Source organism: Rhincodon typus, chromosome 11, assembly GCF_021869965.1.
Source record: "Rhincodon typus isolate 14 chromosome 11, sRhiTyp1.1, whole genome shotgun sequence".
NCBI lineage: Eukaryota > Metazoa > Chordata > Chondrichthyes > Orectolobiformes > Rhincodontidae > Rhincodon > Rhincodon typus.
Genome location: NC_063342.1, coordinates 68,024,754 through 68,043,504, shown reverse-complemented (window position 1 = coordinate 68,043,504; position 18,751 = coordinate 68,024,754). Strand labels below are relative to the sequence as shown.

General features: G+C 41.7%; 1 protein-coding gene across 2 annotated transcripts in view; it reads left to right on the top strand.

Moving 5' to 3' along the window:
- Positions 1–18,751, top strand: part of cab39l (calcium binding protein 39-like) — a 94,033-nt gene that overhangs the window by 6,577 nt on the left and 68,705 nt on the right. Inside the window, exon 1 of one of the 2 annotated variants that reach the window (XM_048602819.1) lies at positions 15,676–15,875. The exons of the other annotated variant lie outside the window; for it this stretch is intronic. The gene's annotated coding sequence lies outside the window, so the exon portion shown is untranslated. Of the gene's footprint in view, positions 1–15,675; positions 15,876–18,751 lie in introns of those variants that run through there. 2 annotated transcript variants of the gene reach the window in all.

Here is an 18,751-nt window from a genome sequence, read left to right as displayed (position 1 = left end):
GGTCTAGGCCTGAAACGTCAGCCTTCCTGCTCCTCTGATGCTGCTTGTCCTGCTGTGTTCATCCAGCTCTACACCTTGTTATCTCATTTGCCTTCCTAATTACTTTTGTTCCTCTCTGCTTTCTAAGTTCCTTATAGGAGCACACCCAAGACTTTCTGAACATTATTATCATTTACAAGTTTTTCACCTTTTAAATAGTATTCCACTTTTCTAGTTTCATGACCAAAATGATTAACCTCACACTTCACCGCATTATATTCTAAAAGAAATCTATCAAGATAGCGGCAGAGTAAGAGCTCAGCATGTGGGCTCCTGCCCACACACCTGCTCCGCCCACTTTAACTTTTTTTTCACTTTTTCTTTTCTTTTTACTTTTCTATCTTTCATTACTCTACTTACCTTGAATCTGTACAGCGAGGAGAGATTGAACAGCATGAACAGGCAGCCCACGTCAGCCAATGATAAGATCAGAGGAGGCACCCTAAGGTGGCCAGTGATGAGAGTGAGGCCCAGTGTGTACCCGGTGATCGGAGGCTGTGAGCTGGTCCTGTTCGGCATGTTCCAGAGGCAGCAAGAGGAGATCGGAGGTGGCAGCTTCATCATCAGCAGTAGCAGCGGTGATGGCATCATGGTTTTGTTGTGTCTAGAGCATGGATTTTGTTATTTGGAGTCGAGCCCAACATGGGAAGAGCGAGTGGTGAGGGAGGTCCCTCACCAGGCAGCTGAGGTCTCTCAGACAGCAAACTAAGCAGAGGAGACGGGGGCCCCATTATGGCTAAGCGCTCAAGAAAGACAGACTTTTAACTTTATTTCTTTATTTTTCTAATTTACATGAAGAAGGACTTTAATGCTGTCCGTGGCAACATTGTACATTTTTCACTGTACTTGAGTACATGTGACAATAAAATCTAAATCTATATTCCATCTATCCCTGGGAATTGTTTTCAGGAAGCATTTCCTGAAAGACATGGAGCAAAGTGCCTAGTGAAGATTTGGGCAATAATTTTCCCAACGATGGGGTATAGGGATATTCCTACTTTCCACTTTGCCCCCAAAACAGGAGACAGTGTTCCTGAGATTGACAGGGATTTCTTCTTTGTCCCAAATATAGTAAGTTGAGAGGGGATGTGAGAATAGAATGACAAGTAATATAACAAGAATGCAAAACTCTTCTCCCAGATGTAAGCAGGTAATAAAAAAAATGGGTGAGGCCTATTAGGGATAATGAGGATGATTTATGCCAAGTGATGCAGGGCAAGGCTAGAATACCTAATGTCAGTATTACTAAAGAAGAGGATGCTGACAAAATATCAGAGAAGTGGAGCGATGAAACTATTTTTTGTGTTGAAAATAGGTAGACAGGAAGTACTGGAAAGGCTGAATATGCTGAAAATGGATAAGTCATCTGGTCTGCCTGATCTGCATCACAGGTTATGAAGGAGCTGTGAGTGGAAATAACAGAAGTACTTGCAATTATCTTCCAATCTTCACTAAATACGGGGAGGTACCAGAGAATTGGAGAATGACAGAAGTAACACTCTCATTCCTCGAACATTACTAGTAACCACTGGCTGGTCAAGTTAACACCAATGATAACGTTTTAGTATCAAGAATCCAAACAATATTAACAGGCATATGAAGAGGTTTGCGTTAATCAAGAAAGCCCAGCTTCATATTTTTGAAAGGAAAGTTGTGTTGATGAATTTAGTTAAATTTTCTGATGATGTAACGTATAAGGTTGATGATGGGAATGTGGTGAATGTTATCTCTGTGGATTCTAAGGAAGCATTTGACAAAAGTATCACATAATAGACCAGTCATCAAATGTGATTTAAAAAGTAGCATGAGGACAGAAAACATTAATCATCATAAATGGTTGTTTTTAACACTGGTGGATAGTAGCAGTTAGTCTTGACAAAATGGAGAGTAGGACTCTCAAGGGGTTAGTGTTAGGACCGATGTTGTTTTTGATGCATATATATGTGACATTGATTTGAAAGAGAAAATAAAATTTCAAAATTTTCCAATATTACCAAAAGTGGAAATATAGCAAATAGCGAGGATGATGTCAATCGACAGCAATGACATGTAGGCAACTTACCAGACTGAGAAGAGAAACCACAGATGTACTTTTATACAGACAAGTGTGAGGTGATATAATAGGGATAGGGAGAGGCAATAAAAATTGAATGGCACAGTTCTAAAGATGTGTGCAGGAACAAAGGGATCTGAGCATTCATGTGCACATATCTTTTAAGATGGCAGAACATAAGAGTATTGAGTTAAGCATGCGGAATCTGGATATCAAAAATAGAGTATTCAATAGGAAAGGAGCAAAGTTGTGCTGAACTTGTATGAAGCTCTGGTTAAGCTACAACCAGAATATTGCATCCAGTGGTAGTCACCACACTTCAGAAAAGATGTTAGGGTCCTTGAAATGGTGCAGAGGAGATTTACCATAATGGTTTCAAGGATGATGGATTTTACCTGCAACGCAAGGTTGTGGAAGCTGGAGTTATTCTTCTTAAAACTACGGGTAGTAGAGTGAAGATTTAACAGAAGTGCTAAAGATTTTGACTACTTTAGGTGGATGAATGAAAGCTGCTCCCATTAGGTGATGGTACAAGGACTTGGGGTTGTGAACAAGTGATATAGTCAGGATGACAAGACAAACTTTTATACACAATATAAACTTGCAGACCTATGGAGATAGAGCAGGGTCTAAGCAGATTGCTGTACAAAGAGTTGGCCTGGACCTCATGCACTGAATGATTCCCTTTGGTGCCATAATGATCCTATGACCTGAAATTTCATCTGGGTAGATTGGTGCGTTTTGGTGACCAGCTGTACTGAATGGGAAATTTCATAGAAATTTTGGAGGAAATTCAATTTCAATCCACATTCCTAACCTCCTGCAATTTTTCTCTTAGCTTTTAGAGGGGTCAGTAATGTTTAGTTTGAAAAACACAACCCCAGTGTGAGGGTACAGTGGCTCAGTGGTTAGCTCTGCTGCCTCACAGCGTTAGGCACCTGAGTTCAATTCCAGCCTCAGGCGACTGTCTGTGTGGAGTTTGCACATTCTCCCAATGTTTGCATGGGTTTCCTCCCACAGTCCAAAAATGTGCAGGTTAGGTGGATTGGCCAGGCTAAATTGCCCATAGTATCCAGGGATGTGTAGGTTAGGTGGATTGGCCATGAGAAATGTTGGGTGATAGGGTACGGGGGTGAGTCTGGGTGGGATGCTCTTCGGAGATTTGGTATGATCTTGTTGGGCTGAATGGCTGGTTTCCACACTGTAGGGATTCTATGAAATCTCCCATTGAGTACAGCTTTAATGTTCACTCTCAGAATAACTGCTGAGCATGTGCGTATAGAGCTATATCTTAGCAATATCAGATTATACGGAATTGTGGACTGAGTCTGTAGAGTTCCAGAAGATATTTTCTCTTACCATCCATTGTAGCTATCCCTGTCATTGCTTATGGGATAGACCTATAATCAAACAGGAATCGGGACAGTTTGGTCTCAAGTGACACTGTAGACTGCTTCTTTAAGCCTGCCTTCAACGTTTGGACTGCTCTTTCCACTAGACCATTGGACAGTGGATAGTATGGAGCTGTCCTTATGTGCCAAATGCCATTTGACTTTGGGAAATACTCAAATTCCCTGCTGGTAAATGACGTCCCATTGTCCGTGACCAATACTTCCGGGAGTCCGTGTATCGTGAACGATGCTCGCAGCTTTTCAATCATCATCCCTGGGTTTGTTGAATGAGCTTTATGCATATCAAACCACTTTGATCCACAACGGTCAGGAACATTGACAACCAAGTCCAGGGTTTACCTGGCCATTCCCATGAATGTGGGGGCGCTGCCCATGGCAATTTTTGTTTTTGTTGGCACTCTGGGCACTGCCCCACCTACGCAGCTATGAAGGCATCCAACCCCGGCCAGCAGACACAGCTTCTTGCTAGCATCTTCATCTTGGAAACCCCTGGATGACCCTGGTGGAGTTCAACCTATATATGGCAGCGACCTTTACTTGGGACAATCACCCTTGCTCCCCAAAGTAATATGCCATCCTCTACAGTGATCTGGTTTTGTTGTGTCCAGAAATGTTTCAATCCGAGTTGCAATAGCCTTTCTGTTTCCCCAATTTACCATCAGCTGTTTTAGTTTCACTCAGACGGAATCTTTTTGTGTCCACAGTCCAGGAAGTTTACAACCAAAATGGACTCTCCCAGAGGACGCACCATCGGTGGAGTATCTGCCAGTGGGAGCTGGCTCAGGCATCTGCATTAGCCAGGTCAGGCAGCATCAGAAGAGCATCGATGTTTCACACCTAGACTCTTCATGAAACATTGATTCTCCTACTCCTCTAATGCTGCCTGATCTGCTGTGTTCCTCCAGCTCCACATTGTATCGACTCTGACTCCAGCATCTGCAGTTCTTGCTATCCCTGTATTAGCCATTTGGCTTCCTGGACGGTGCTGTAACATGTACTTGTACCGGAAGCTATGAGTGGCTCCACCTTCAGTAGCCCTAGCAGGGATTTGTGATCTGTAACTATGACAAATTCCCATCTGTAAAGGTATTGGTTGAGCTTCCTCACACTAAAGATGACTGCCAAACCTTTCTTCTCTATCTGGGCGTATTTGTGTTTGGAATCAGCCAAAGTCCAGGAAGTGTAAGCTTTTGGGCGTTCCTCTCCATTCGGCCACCGCTGAGCCAACACTACCCTGATACTGTATGGGGAGGCATCATATGTCAGCACTACCTCCTCCTTTGTTCAGACCGTAGTGGACCAATATGTTAGATGACGACAGCTGCTTTTTCACTTCCCTAAAGGCTACTTCTTAGCTACGCGACCATTTCCAAGCCTGAACCTTTTTCAATAGCAGGTGTAAGGGTGCCAAGATGGAGGCCAGGTTACATATGAATTTTCCACAATAATTCACTAACCCAAGGAAAGACCTAAGCTCCTTTGATTGCCCTCACTTTCTCTTCCAACAGGTGTAAGCTAGTTTTGTCAACTCTGTAACCCAAGTATGTCACTTGGAGTGCCTGGAGCACACATTTTTCCCTTCAAAGATACACGCCTGCATGGGAGAAACATTTAAGTACTATGTCCAGATTCTCCAAGTGCTCCTTATCAGTCTTCCCCATTATTAGTACGTCATCCAGATAAATGGCAACCTGGAGTAGGCCTTGTAAAATGTTCTACATGGTCTGCTGGAAAAGGGTGCAGGCTGATGATATCCCAAATGGCAGTCTCCTATATTGGCGTAAACCCTTCTGGGTATTAATTGTAGTGTACTTCTCGGACTCCTCATCCAGTCACAATTGCAGGTAGGCATTACTCATGTCCAGCTTCATAAAGCACAGCTCCCCCTGTCAACTTTGCTGTCTCGAATCGGCACACCAGTAGCAACTACAATGGCTTATCAGCCCAGATCCCGAGGAACATTTTAGCCACTTGGCCGAGGCTCAGCTTTGTTGTGGGGTTCTGCTGTCGGCTGTCCTAGAGTCCCTCTGCTCAGGATATGCCCTGCATAAGACTCTGTGATTGCTCACACTCAAGTAGTGTTCCCCAAGTTCAGTTGGACAGGTAAGAGTGTCCAGTTCTATTGGAATGCCCTGTAGTTCCCATGCTCCACTTGCTACATTTTCTAATGACAAAGCCAGTTGCAGTGCCTGTTTGAAGTGCAATCGGGCTTCAGCTAGTAGGTATTTCTGTGTGGTTATGTCATTAATCCCACATATCAAACGGTCTCTCAGTGTCTCATTCAGGGTTAACCCAAAATCACATACCTCTGCCAGTCATGTTAACCTCTTCAAAAATACCAATATGGATTCCCCCTGTTCTCTAAAAGCCAAAAAAACCCAACACCGTCTCAATTAGAGGAGGTTTTGGATTGTAATATTCCTTAACCAACTCAGTCAACTCTTGAAAGGTTTTAGTGTCTGGTGCCTCTGGGAAAGTTAAGCCCTTTATAACCGAAAATGCTGCAGGTCCACAAGCAGTCAGAAGGATTACTTGTTGCTTCTCATCATGCCCCAATGTCATTCACCTGAAAAAAATCCACACTCTTTCCACATACTGGGCCCAGTCTTCAACGGCAGGATGCAATGAATCAAACTTCCCAAATAAAGGCATGATACCAGAAATGCTAACCCCAACTCCAAGATGACTGTTGAAGCGAATGTTCTTCAGGCACACACTGTTTTCTCCCATCGCCACTGAAATAACTGCACAGAGGCTGGTACCCCGTCACCAAGTCACCCTTTATTTATTTGTGCACAGTATACTGGCTGTGGTCAGCCAGCTCGGAGTCAGATGCCTGAACTGAGGAGATGTTAAATCTCCTGTTTATATTTTTTTTCTTTGTGCACGTGCAGGTGTGAGACACAGTAAAAAACACCAGGCGTACAAATAACTTTATTAATATACCACCACCACCACCAGGAAAAACACCCATGTGACCAAAGAATCAGTATCAAGCAGAGCCCCTATTGGAACCGCCTATGTGAAAATTTGTTTATATTGGTCAGGCAGAGCTTTCTTGATTGGCCCAGGTTAATGAACTCAAACAAGGTCCTCAGAGTCAACAAGGTCTACCTGATTCCAAACACTACAACTCTTGTCTGCAGAGGATCAGCATCATGCTGAAGCATGTGCATAACTACACAATGTGATATTCCTACTCTACGGGTGGTAGGAAATTCCTTATTTCCTCACTTCCAGATTATTCATCCTTAGGTGGCACCATAGACAATGTGAAGGAGAGAATTTCTGTTTGTCATTGACTTCTACAAAGAGTGGTGTGATAGCTCAAATACTGGGAGGGTACCTCTTCACTCAGATTTTTTCTGACGGTTTTCACTGCCACACAGCCCAACAATCAATCAGATGTCCTGAGAATATGCCATCCCACTCCATGCCCACGCTCATTTTCCAAGACAATGACAAATGAGCACACACAGCCCTTATGTCCTGCACGAGATCTGGGAATGCATTCGATATTAATGGCTGAGGAAAACAAAACTTATGGTGGGGGTTTGGACAGAAGGCAGGGAAAGAATAACTGCAAAGTTAAATGTTCATTATGGTTAAATGTTAATGGTTAAAGGAAATAGCCTGGGGGGAATGGAGAGTAAAAAGTATATTACCATCTAAGAAGAGCTTCATAGCATACAAGCAAGGAGTTGTGTCATAGTGATGACAAATCTGCAACTGGAATCTGAATTTGTAGAATTACAGACAATGTCCTCTAATTATCATCTCTGATATATGTTAATGCTTAATAAAGCCTGTTAATATTTAATCATATGCAGTTGGATCTGATCTTAATGCAACCCATACTGAGACTAGGATCTCATTTCTTCTAAATGGGGGATAAAAATTCAAATTCCTTCTCTACATTGTTGTCTGGTGGTGTGGCGTTTTGGAAGCCCATTAAAAGTACATCATGTTTGAGAGTTCATGAAGAAGTGGAAAGTCTGCTGAGGAATCTAGAACATTTAGAAAGCTAAGTGCAAAGTATTTTTACATTTCAAATGTTATTATTAAGTGCCATAATGTAATGTAGGTATATTTCATCATAGGGATCTGTGAAATAGCCTGGGGGGAATGGAGAGTAAAATCAAATTGTTCCTTGTATTGATCAATCTGATGTGTTTGTTCACATGTTTCAGAGTGCTTTACCAATGGAGAAAGTACTGTAATGCAGCGAAAAATATCATGTCAACCTGTGCTGTCATCTTTTCTGCTTCGATTTAAATGACCTTGGCTGATAAAGACAAGGTCTGGTTCGAAAAAAAATCTACAATTGGATAATCTAAACAATTTCTCCCTTAAACCTCTTAGTCAGCGATGCTTGATGCAGCATGGAGTCCCCACAGCCTTTACAGTCTGTGCTCACAGGCCAGCAACCTATTCAAGGGAATTCTACCAATAGAAATAGACATAAGCTAGTGTTTTGTCTGCCTCATGAGAAGACAAAAGAAACAAAAGCTCCCTTATATTCTGACTTTCACATTTGGAAAAACCTACTTTTGAAAAAAATCAAATTATTTGCCTCCTTTCATTGATTAACAGGCACTTTGTTTTGAAATTGACATAAGCACTTGCTGTTCTTTCATTTCGAGAAAGCAGTGTATTGTTTGGTCAACTGTGGTTATTGTCAATGCTTGGTTGAGTTTCAAATGCGAATCAGTTTCAGCATGGGTGTTCCATCCATCTGCAAAATGGATTACAGTTTCAGATATTTCTTTTGATGTGATTTCTGGTTTTTCATAAACACTATAATTATAGTGATTATCAGAACTGCAAGTTTTATGTTCACCTGGTAGAATGCATTTTTAAATGAGAACTTTTATTAGATGTTGAGAGTATCGTCCCCCTCCAAAGATGCATGGGATCTGTACATGATGGGTACTGAAGAGGTGGTTGAGAAGATACATTTGAGTCATAGAAGGGGTATTGAGTGATCTGAGGTGGTATGGAAGATGCATAGGTAATCTGAGGGAGTGCGGCATGAAAAGTGGGTGATGGGGTGGGAGAGGTGAGAGGTGAGGTTTAAGACAACTTTGAATATTGTGGGAAGGTGGGGTACAATGTCACAGAACCAAGGCAGGCATTGTAACTGGGCACTTGCACACCTACATTGGAAACACACTCCAGCAGAGCTTGGAATTGGCACTACAAACGCAGCCTCATTGTGAAAAGACAAAAATGGCTGGTGCAGTTATACATGGATTAGGTATGCTGTTTGCAAGCTGCTGAATTGCGCAGATTGGATTTTCCTGAGTCCAGAGGAAGATTCAGCACTATGAATTCAGTGCTAATCTTCTGTAGTGCCTAGTTTCCAAATAATCTCTACCCTATGCTGCTTACAGCAAACATTGCAGTTAATGAATTTTTTTAAAAATATATTTCATTGTCAAAACCTGATTGAAAAGATATTATCAGGCAATAGCCTGGCTTGAAATGTTTAAATAATAAAAAACTGTTTAAGCTTGCTCTTGCAAACCATTTGTTTTTGTATTTTAATTGTAGGGATCAGATTACAGTTGCTCTGCAGTGCATGTTTTTTGAACTTGATAATGCATGCCCTTTATTCACATGAAGACAAGATAATCCAGTTACTAAAGAACCTAAGAAAAGTTGAAGGATAAGTAAAGTCTGCTCAATCCATCAAAGTTTAGGTACTAACACAGAAGAATTTACAATAATGAAGTAGTTGTATTCAGTGGTATGTATGTATGAATGCAGGTAGTTGCTAATGATCTCAAAGTACCACTTAAAAGATCTGAAACGAGTTCTCCAGGTGTACTGGCAAATATTTCGCCCTCAAGCAATGCTGTTGATCACCAGATTATGTGGCCACACAATTTATATTTGTGCAATGTCATTGGCACAGAATGTCCTTCATTTTTGCCTGTCTAAGGTAGGAACAAAAGTAAATCATTCAGCTCTTAGTGTGTTTTATCATTTAGTCAGATTATGGTGGTCTAGACTTAACTCCATTTGCCTGCCTTTGGTCCCTGTCTCTTGATGTTCCTACTTAATAAAAATTGAGAAAACTTCAATTGATCTGCCACTATCAGACTTGTTGGCGAAAGTATCTGATTTCCACTATACTTTGTGTTAAAAATGTTTTCTGATTTCATCCTTCATGTTTGGCTCTAATTTTAAATTTATAACCTATTGTTCTGGATTTCTATACCAGAGGAAATAGCTCCTTGTATCTAATAAATCATATTCATAGTTTAAACATCTTAATTAGATCAAATTCTAAGCCAACTTTATGCAGCTTCTCCTCATACTTTAACACTTGTTGTCTCAGTCCCTTGTTGATAAATTGGAAGCACATAGGAGTGGAGAAATCATCACTGTCTAATGAACCATGAGCATTTTCTTTGATTTGAGACACTGATCCTCAAATACTCATTTCCTTAGTTAGTCAAAGCAAAGTTATTATGCAAAAATGGTACAATGTTTTTATGTGAAAGGCACAATATTATTTTTTGAATTAACATTATTAAATGGAAAAGCATCTTAATTTGAAATGTTAACAACAGTTGCTAAACTCCAATCCTAGCTATCTTGCAATTTTCCTAAGTTACCCGAACCTTCCCCAAAACGCTTCTAAACTGAAGTACTTCCATTCCAGTGCTGACAAGCAAACCTGCCTGTACTGCAGAGTGGCAGACCTAATCTGAGTCCTCCCTGGTGGCTGTTTGGCAAGATATCAAGATATCAATTCCCCTTTAATGGTATCAAGCCTGAACCAAACTTCATCCCCTCCTTTTCCCAAGTCCCAGCCTCACTGAGTTCTCCTAAATTCCAGACAACAGGTTTCTCAAATCATACCACCCTGTGTAGCTCCAGGCAGCAACCCCTTTAACCTTCAGTAGATTGCATTCATTGCCACTGATATTATGTGTTACAAGATATAACATTTCCATACCATTTAACAGTCTAATATCCCTATATAATTTAATACGTTGTGCACTACATAATATAATGTGAATTTACCATCAACATTTTCCCCCCTCGCCCTACCATATTATGCAATTCTGTTCTTAATGTTGAGGTATATTTTTATGGTGGAACATATTAAATGTAACTCTCCTTGTATTAAATAATTACATGGCTGCATTTATTTTTGATGTATCATTATGACCCCTTATTCTGATACTGTGTACCCTAGTTCTGATGCCCGGGTAGCAAAACCATAGTAAACTAAGAGGGAAAAATGCTGATGAGAAAGTAGCAGCAGTACCAGCAAAAATACTGAGTTTCCACAGTGCATAAGTCAGATGCCTTCCAGTATGTGTGTCAGCTAAAGCATTTCATGGTGGAAAAAAACATAGCTATCAAAAAACTATTCCCAAACTACCTTGTCCAAAAGTTTATTGCATAGTTAATTATGTACAATTTATTGCCTTCTTTAATAAATGAAAAATCCCCACTTAATATGGGGGTTGAGACTATGACCCTGATTTAAGAGTTCTATTAACTACCAAATGAGCTAAGTTGTGAAAAAAGTTGTTTCAAAAACTTTCCAACATGGGTGAGAGCTCCACAATACGATCCTAAAATTTTCATTCTAACTTTTATCCCATTCTCTCTTCCCACCTACTCCCGTCACCAGTGTAAACCAGTGCAAGAAACCCTTGGACAAAGTAGTTTGGGCTGCACAGTCGTTCATACTGCTGACTCAGAGCACCAGGGACCTGGGTTAGATTCCAGCTTTGGGTGACTGCAGGTGTGGAGTTTGCATGTTCTCCTGTCTCTGGATAGGTTTCCTCCAGGTGTTCCGGTTTCCTCCCACAGTTCAAATATGTGCAGGTTATGTGGATTGGCCATGATAAATGCCGGATTATGGGGTCTGGGTAGAATGCTGTTTAGATGGTCAGTGCAGACTCGATGGGCTGAATGGGCTGCTTCTGCACTGTAGGGATTGTATGATTCATTGTTTCATGGTATGTTCCAGTATGAAATGTCATACCTGACATATTCATTGTCATTGTTGCAGACACTGCTGCTACATTTTCATTGGCATTTTATTCTGTTGTGATTTTCTATCCCAGTCTGCATTTTGAGGCATTAAAACACGTAGAAAATAGGAATGGGCGTAGACCATCCATCCCCTTGAGCTTGCACCACCAGTCAAACAACTCATTGTTCATGGATGATCTTCTGCCTCAATGCCATTTTCCTGCAATATTCCTAAATTCTGTGATAACTTTAATATATAGAAATCTTCCAATATCTGTAATAGAATCATTGATTCTCCACAGTGTTGAAGCAGGCCATTCAACTCCTTGATTCCACACCCACCCTCCGCAAAGCATCCCATCCCTGTAACCCTGCATTTCCCGTGGCTGGACACTTTGGGTAATTTAGTGTGGCCAATCCACCTAACCTGCAGGCCTTTTACCTGCACTCGATCTGTTCTATTGATGTGACATTGGTTGCCTCCATTTCTCTGGCCCCCCTTCACCCAATTCAACCTATCTCCCTCTGAACTGACTGCACTCTGTGCACTTGGATCCAACCCTGATTTTGTTATTAAGCCTGCTGATAAGGGTGCTACTGCTGTAATCTGGCAAACTGACCTCTATATTGCACAGGCTGCGTGCCAGCTCTCAGATACCTCCCCTTATCTTCCCCTGGACCTTGACCCCACATCAGGCCACTGTATCCACCACGGTTACTGACCTCATTTCATCTGGTGATCTTCCCCCTACTGCCTCCAAGCTGATAGCCCCCCAATCCCAAACAGCTCGCTTCTATCTCCTTCCGAAAATCCACAAACAGCACTACCGGGGTCGACCCATTGTTCAGCCTGCTCCTGCTCCACAGAACTCATCTCTTCCTACCTTGACTCAGTCTTTTCTCCCCTGGTCCACCTGTGATTCTTCTGACATTTCATGCCAGTTTCAGAATTTCCAGCTTGCAGACTCCATCCGCCTCCTCTTTACCATAGATGTGCAATCCCTTTACATGTCCATCCCCCATGAGGATGGTCTCAGGGCTCTCCGCTTCTTCCTGGAGCAAAGGCTTGAACCGTCCCCACCCATCACCACCATCCTTTGCTTGGCTGAGCTTGTCCTCCCCCTCACCCTCACCCTCAACAACTTCTTTTTTAACTCCTCTCATTTTCCTCAGGTCGGAGGGGTGGCCATGGGTACTTCCATGGGCCCCAATTATGCCTGTCTATTTGTCGGGTACATGGAACATTCTTTCTTCCAGTCCTATTCCAACCCTGACCCACAACTCTTTCTCCGATATATTGATGATATCATCAGTACTGCTTCCCTCTCTCGTCCAGAATTGAAAAAGTTCATTGATTTTGCTTCCAATTTCCACACCATCCCTACTTTCATTTCTATCTCTGACTCCTCCTTCCCCTTATTTGACATCTTCGTTTCCATTTCTGGGAATAGCCTGGCCACTAATATCCACTATAACCTACTGACTCCCACAGCTATCTGACTATACATCCTTGCACCCTACTTCCTGTAAACACTCCATTTTATTCTCTCAGTTCCTCCATCTCCGTCACATATGTTCCGATGAGGCCAACTTCGACAAGGGAGCCTCTCAAATGTCCACTTTCTTTCTCAACAAAGGAGTCCCCAGCACCATTGTCAACAGGGCCCTCAACCCCGGTTCTGGCCCATCTCCTGCACTTCCACCCTCACCCCGTCTCTTCCCTCCTGCAACAGCGATAGGGTTCCCCTTGTGCTTACTTACCATCCCATCAGCATCCACATCCAGAAGATCATCAGTCGCCATTTCCACCAACTCCAGCAAGATGCCACCACCAGACACAGATTCCCCTCCCCTCCCTTGTCCGCCTTCCGCAGGGACCATTCCCTCCAGGACACCCTAATCCACCCTTTCTTTACTCCCAACAACTACCTACAGCACCATGGCAGCTTTCCTTGCAACCGCCAAAGGTGTAATACCTTTCCATTTACCTCCTCCCTCCTCAATATCCGAGGCCCCAAACATACCTTCCAGTTGTAGCAGCACTTTACCTGCACTTCTCACAATCTAGTCTACTGCATTTGCTGTTCACAATATGGTCTCCTCTATACCTCTATATTGGGGAAACGAAGCATAGACTGGGTGACTGCTTCACAGAACATCTACATTCTGCCTGCAAAAAAGACCCTGAGCTTCCAGTTGCCTGCCACTTAAACACACTACCCTGTTCCCTGGCCAACATCCCTGTCTCTGGCTTGCTGCAGTGTTCCAGCGAAGCTCAGTGCAAGCTGGAACAACAACCTCATTTTCTGCTTGGGGACCCTGCAGCCCTCCGCACTCAATATCAAGTTCAATAATTTTAGTATGGGGATAATTTTAGGGCCTGAACTCTCCCATGTCCTAGTTCCCTACCCACACACCTTGTTATTACAAAGTCTGCCATTACACACTACCTATTGTTAGCCACTAACAGTCTCCATTAACAGCTATTCACCCTCCTAGCCAGATCATCCAACTGTTCTTCTCTCTCTTTGGGCTCTATCCCCACCTATCATTTACTCCTTACCCCCTTTCCCCACCTTATCTTCTGCATTTAATCTGACATTTTCCTAACTACCATCAGTTCTAAGGAAGCGTCACTGGACCTGAAAGGTTAGCTCTGATTTCTCTCCACAGATGCTGCCAGACCTGCTGAGTTTTTCCAGCAATTTTTGTTTATGTTCCACCTAACCTACACATCTTTGGACGGTATGGAAGAATGTGCAAACTCTACAGACTGTCGCTCCAGGCTGGAATCAAACCTGTGTCCTTGGCAATGTGAGGCAGCAGTGCTAACCCCTCATAACCCTCTGAGGAGAGACTTCCAAAGATGAGTGAAAAAAATTCCTCCTCATCTCAATCCTAAATGTCGTACCCCTTATTTTCATAGTGCATATTGTATTCTTTGTCCCCAGACAGGGCAGCCATCCTTCCTGCATTTACCCTGTCAAGCTCTGTAATGATCAATTAGATCACCTTTCACTCTTAGAGCATCTAGTCCCAGTTTCTTCAATCTCTCCTCATTAGGCTGGGTCATTATGTACATTCAAGGCAAAGATATATAGATTTTTAATCCGTAAGAATTGCAAGAGTTGTAGGGAAAAGGCAGGAAAGTGAAGTTGAGAATTATCAGATCAGCTATGATATCATTGAATAGCTGAGCCAATTCAATGGGCCAAATGACATACTTCTGCTTCAATATCTTATGGTCTTAGGAATGCACGAGTGTGAATGTTTCAACTTTTATTGCATCATTGAAAATGTTGTGGATAAAGCAGTTATTACATAACTTAGTTGGCTTTTCAGGATTCTGGCAAATAGATACTGTGTTGGGAAATAGTAATTGGGTTGAAATTGAAGAATTGTGGAGTGACTGTCATATGTGATTGTCAACTGGAGTCTTTTGGGTTACTCAACTTTGTGAAAGGGTACTGGATTCTTCCTCCCTCTTTGCTTTTTCACTTCGTACTTTTCTTCTTGAGATGATGTATGAATGCTTAACGACTGCATTCTCGTTATAACTAGATTTTAGAGGACAGAGCAGACCATCATAAACTTAGATACACACTCTGGCGAGTACTGGTGTGTACAACCTACGAGGCCGAGGGATTCACACAGTGTAATTGTTGTTTCAGGATGCTAATTACCTATTCCATGACATATCCTTGTTGCTACACAGCTCTGGTTAAAAATGCAGTGTCCTTGCATGGTCAAATGCAAATGTAAGAGGAGTAATTAGTCAGACGTGTAGACTGCGTCCCTCAGGATCCAGATTCCGGTTGGTGGTGGTGGTAGTACAAATATGGAATGTTTGGTTCACTGCTGAAGCCAATTAGGTGCTTCAAAGATACCAGCATTGACCAAGATGATGTTCTGTTCATGGTGACGCATGAACTGCACATTTATGGAATGCCAGACCTAACAGGGGACACACATCTCCATTAACTTATGCAATTTACATATTAAGATACACATTAATAATACTTTCCTTTCGGGTTCTCCCCATTGCGCCAACTACAAGGCTCTGATCGCGAGCTGATCACGTGAGCTTACGACATTCTCGCGTCACTGGGCGCCACACGACATGCGCAGAACGTACGGACGTGTGACGTGTCAGGTTTCGTTGACGCAAGCACGTCAGAGGCGGTCTGAAGACCGCGCTCGATGCTTCACAATAGAAAGAGCCGGAAGTGAGCGAGATGCTGCTTTTGGTGTGACTGACTGTCCTCCTCTTTCTGCTGGTCTGCCGCGTAACCTAGAGCGAGGGCAAAGTGCTGGCGACTTGGTCGCTGTGTTGTTGCAGGAAAAGAGGAGAGAAAAACAGTTAGAGACAGGTCGGTGTCCTGGCTGTAATGAGGTTTACTTCACACAGAGTGACGGTTGGGCCATTCGCCTGCCATCAGCGGGTGAAGTTAGTACGCATGCTCGTCATATACTTGTCAATCAGCAGCAACCATAAGAGTTGTGCATTGTTGCTGTTTCGGTGCTGCATCCAGGTCTCCAGACTGATTTTTTTTAATATACTGCATTGCTTCGGCTGCTAATGACCTACTGCTCGTTCTCTCGTAACCTCTCCCTGTTTTCATGTAATTAGTTGACTTTTATCAGAATAGACGTTGAAAATAACTGTTCATGATATTGTCCGTTGCTTTCACGTTCAGTTATTTTCCTGGACGCCTCTTACTATTTCTGGAAACGTTTTATGGCAAGATCGCTGTTTTTCTTTTGGTTTGAATATTTGACTTCAAGCTGCTAACGTACTAAAGCGTTACATGGAAGCCCGGGCACGTTATCCCAGCCTGGCGTAAAGTTTGATGAAGCTTTTGGGTTCTCACTGGAGTGTTCTGTAAAACAGAAAATCTGACTGATCCTTCCAGATTTTGCAGTGTCACAGTCGTTTTCCGTAAACAGCTGCCAAACTTCAGAGTCTGTCTTCTATCCACCGAGGAACAGAAATATGCAAATACTCAATTTTCCAATGTAGTGATGTATAGTCGATTTTTCCTTCTTTTGGATTAGCTGTACATATAATTCAGTGTTCAAGAGAATTGCCAATGCAGTATAACTGCTGTTATAAATACATTTGCATGGAATTTAAGATGTGTTTTTTATGGAGTATTTCAGAGGATAATGGATAGTTATAAATGAATTAGAAGGCAGTAATCAAATTAAGGGACTCATAATCAGCAAAGCTTGATCAGCTTGAAACTATTGTCTGGAAACCAGGATTAGTAATGCATTTAGATTTACTTTAGCAGCTTTGATTATTATTTTATACTAATGAATGGGTCTGTTGTTTTGTTTCCTGTTGAAAGACAAACAGTACAAATGATGTAGAATTAAAGTTTAACCAGTTTAATGATCTGTGGATTGTTGGTATGCCTGACTGTTGTATTAGTTTGTTTGGATCTGTAGATTGTTTATGTAAACTAGTAATACAGTTTTATCCTGCTGCTGCTATCACCACCCTTTACTTAATGTTTAAACAGAAGTGACTGAGCATGAGAGAGGAGTGACTGCTGTCATTGGTCATGATATTAAAGCATTTGAAATCAGAAGCAACCTGGAGAGGGGGGAATATATTTAGGAATTGACCTAGTCACTGTATTCCATATTTCTTTTTCAAAAAAAAAAATGTCATACAGAATGTTACAGACAGAAAATGAATTTAAGAGAATTAAAACAAAAAACATGGTGCCAAATATTTTATTTGGTTGAGTACCGAATCTAAGCAAACATCCTTCAATGAGAAAATATGAACACAGCTGTATGTATAAGCTGTTTGTACTTTTTCAATGCGAAGGTAATTTGGAAATTGCCTTCCTTTTAGACAACTCTCATTTAATCTGACTGCTGTTTTGCTAATTCTAAGAAATTAGTAGCTGACCAAAGTGAACTTTTTGTGTTATTAGAATGAACAGTTTGTGCAAAGATACAGGTCATAAAAATTCAAACTATCCCAGCAGTCTTTTTTTTTTAACATCATCCTTTGGACCAGGCGTTGTTTACTACAGTGAGAGAAAGTCCTCGATCTCTGTCAGAAGGTGTTTGACAGGCAATGGTTATTTTTCCCACTTCCAGCTGGTGCCTCCCTGTGGGATCACAGCCAAGAGAATTGGCAATGCAATGTAGCTGCTGTTATGAATACGTTGGTTCAGACCTTGCTACAGATCAGGGCAGTACTAAGGGAATGCTACACTGTTGGAGGCCCCCTCTTTGTCTAATATGCTAGGCTGTCATAAGCAAATTCTGAATGCACTTCTTTTTGAATTTGTCTGGATCTGGCTGTTTTGTATGGCAGCTGCTGTGAGATGGAGCTCATCCCTGTGATAGTATGTGAAACAGTAGATGAGGTGGTAAGATGTTAGTTTTTTCTTTGGGAGCAGCAGGTTGAAGCTGAAATTTGAGCTAAAACCCAAAACAGTTTACAGTAAAGATGCAATAGCTTTAATTACAGAAGGATAGGAAACTTGAAAAAATAAATTGTAGAACTTTAATGAGCCAAACCCATTCCCCTCAAAAAGACACCAATATTGCATACAACGTTATAACACAAAATATGTCATATAATACACAAGCAAATGTACTCATTTTTCTCCACCCTAATTATTCAGTGTAATTGCACTTTCCTCATTTGGCCTTCTTAATATTCTTTTGCATGCAACTGACTGTGTATTTTAAGCATCCCTATACAATCTTTCAGAGATGTTTGTCGTGTAGATTCTTGAATCCTTGTACTGTCTTAAGATGGCTGATTTCTATTCTTGCCCTTTTAATTCTTTAGTAAAGTGATAATTACTTTCAGAATGTAATTATTTCTGACCAATTCTGAAACCGTCAACAAAGTAACACCTTTGACCCATTCACTTCCGCATTTATTTGTGGAGCAGTAGCTATTTGAATTTAGTATTTTGCTAATATTCAGTAACTGCTAATCAAATGTAATAATGAATCAAAAAAAGCTAGTATTTTGCAAGGATAATTGCACTCCATTGCTTTCCCATCTTTGTTTAATTTCTTCCTCATATAAACTCTAGATCCCCACGTTCATATCTCTGTTCATTGTCTTGTCTGCGTTGCAAGTCGCCACTCATAACCTCTCCATGGAAAAAGTACTTAGAATGGCACTGTCAAATTCCAAGCTGTCTGGCCTTTGGGTGTTGATGAGAATATGTTTCCAGTTGTTGGTCAGTTTAATCACCCTCTCACC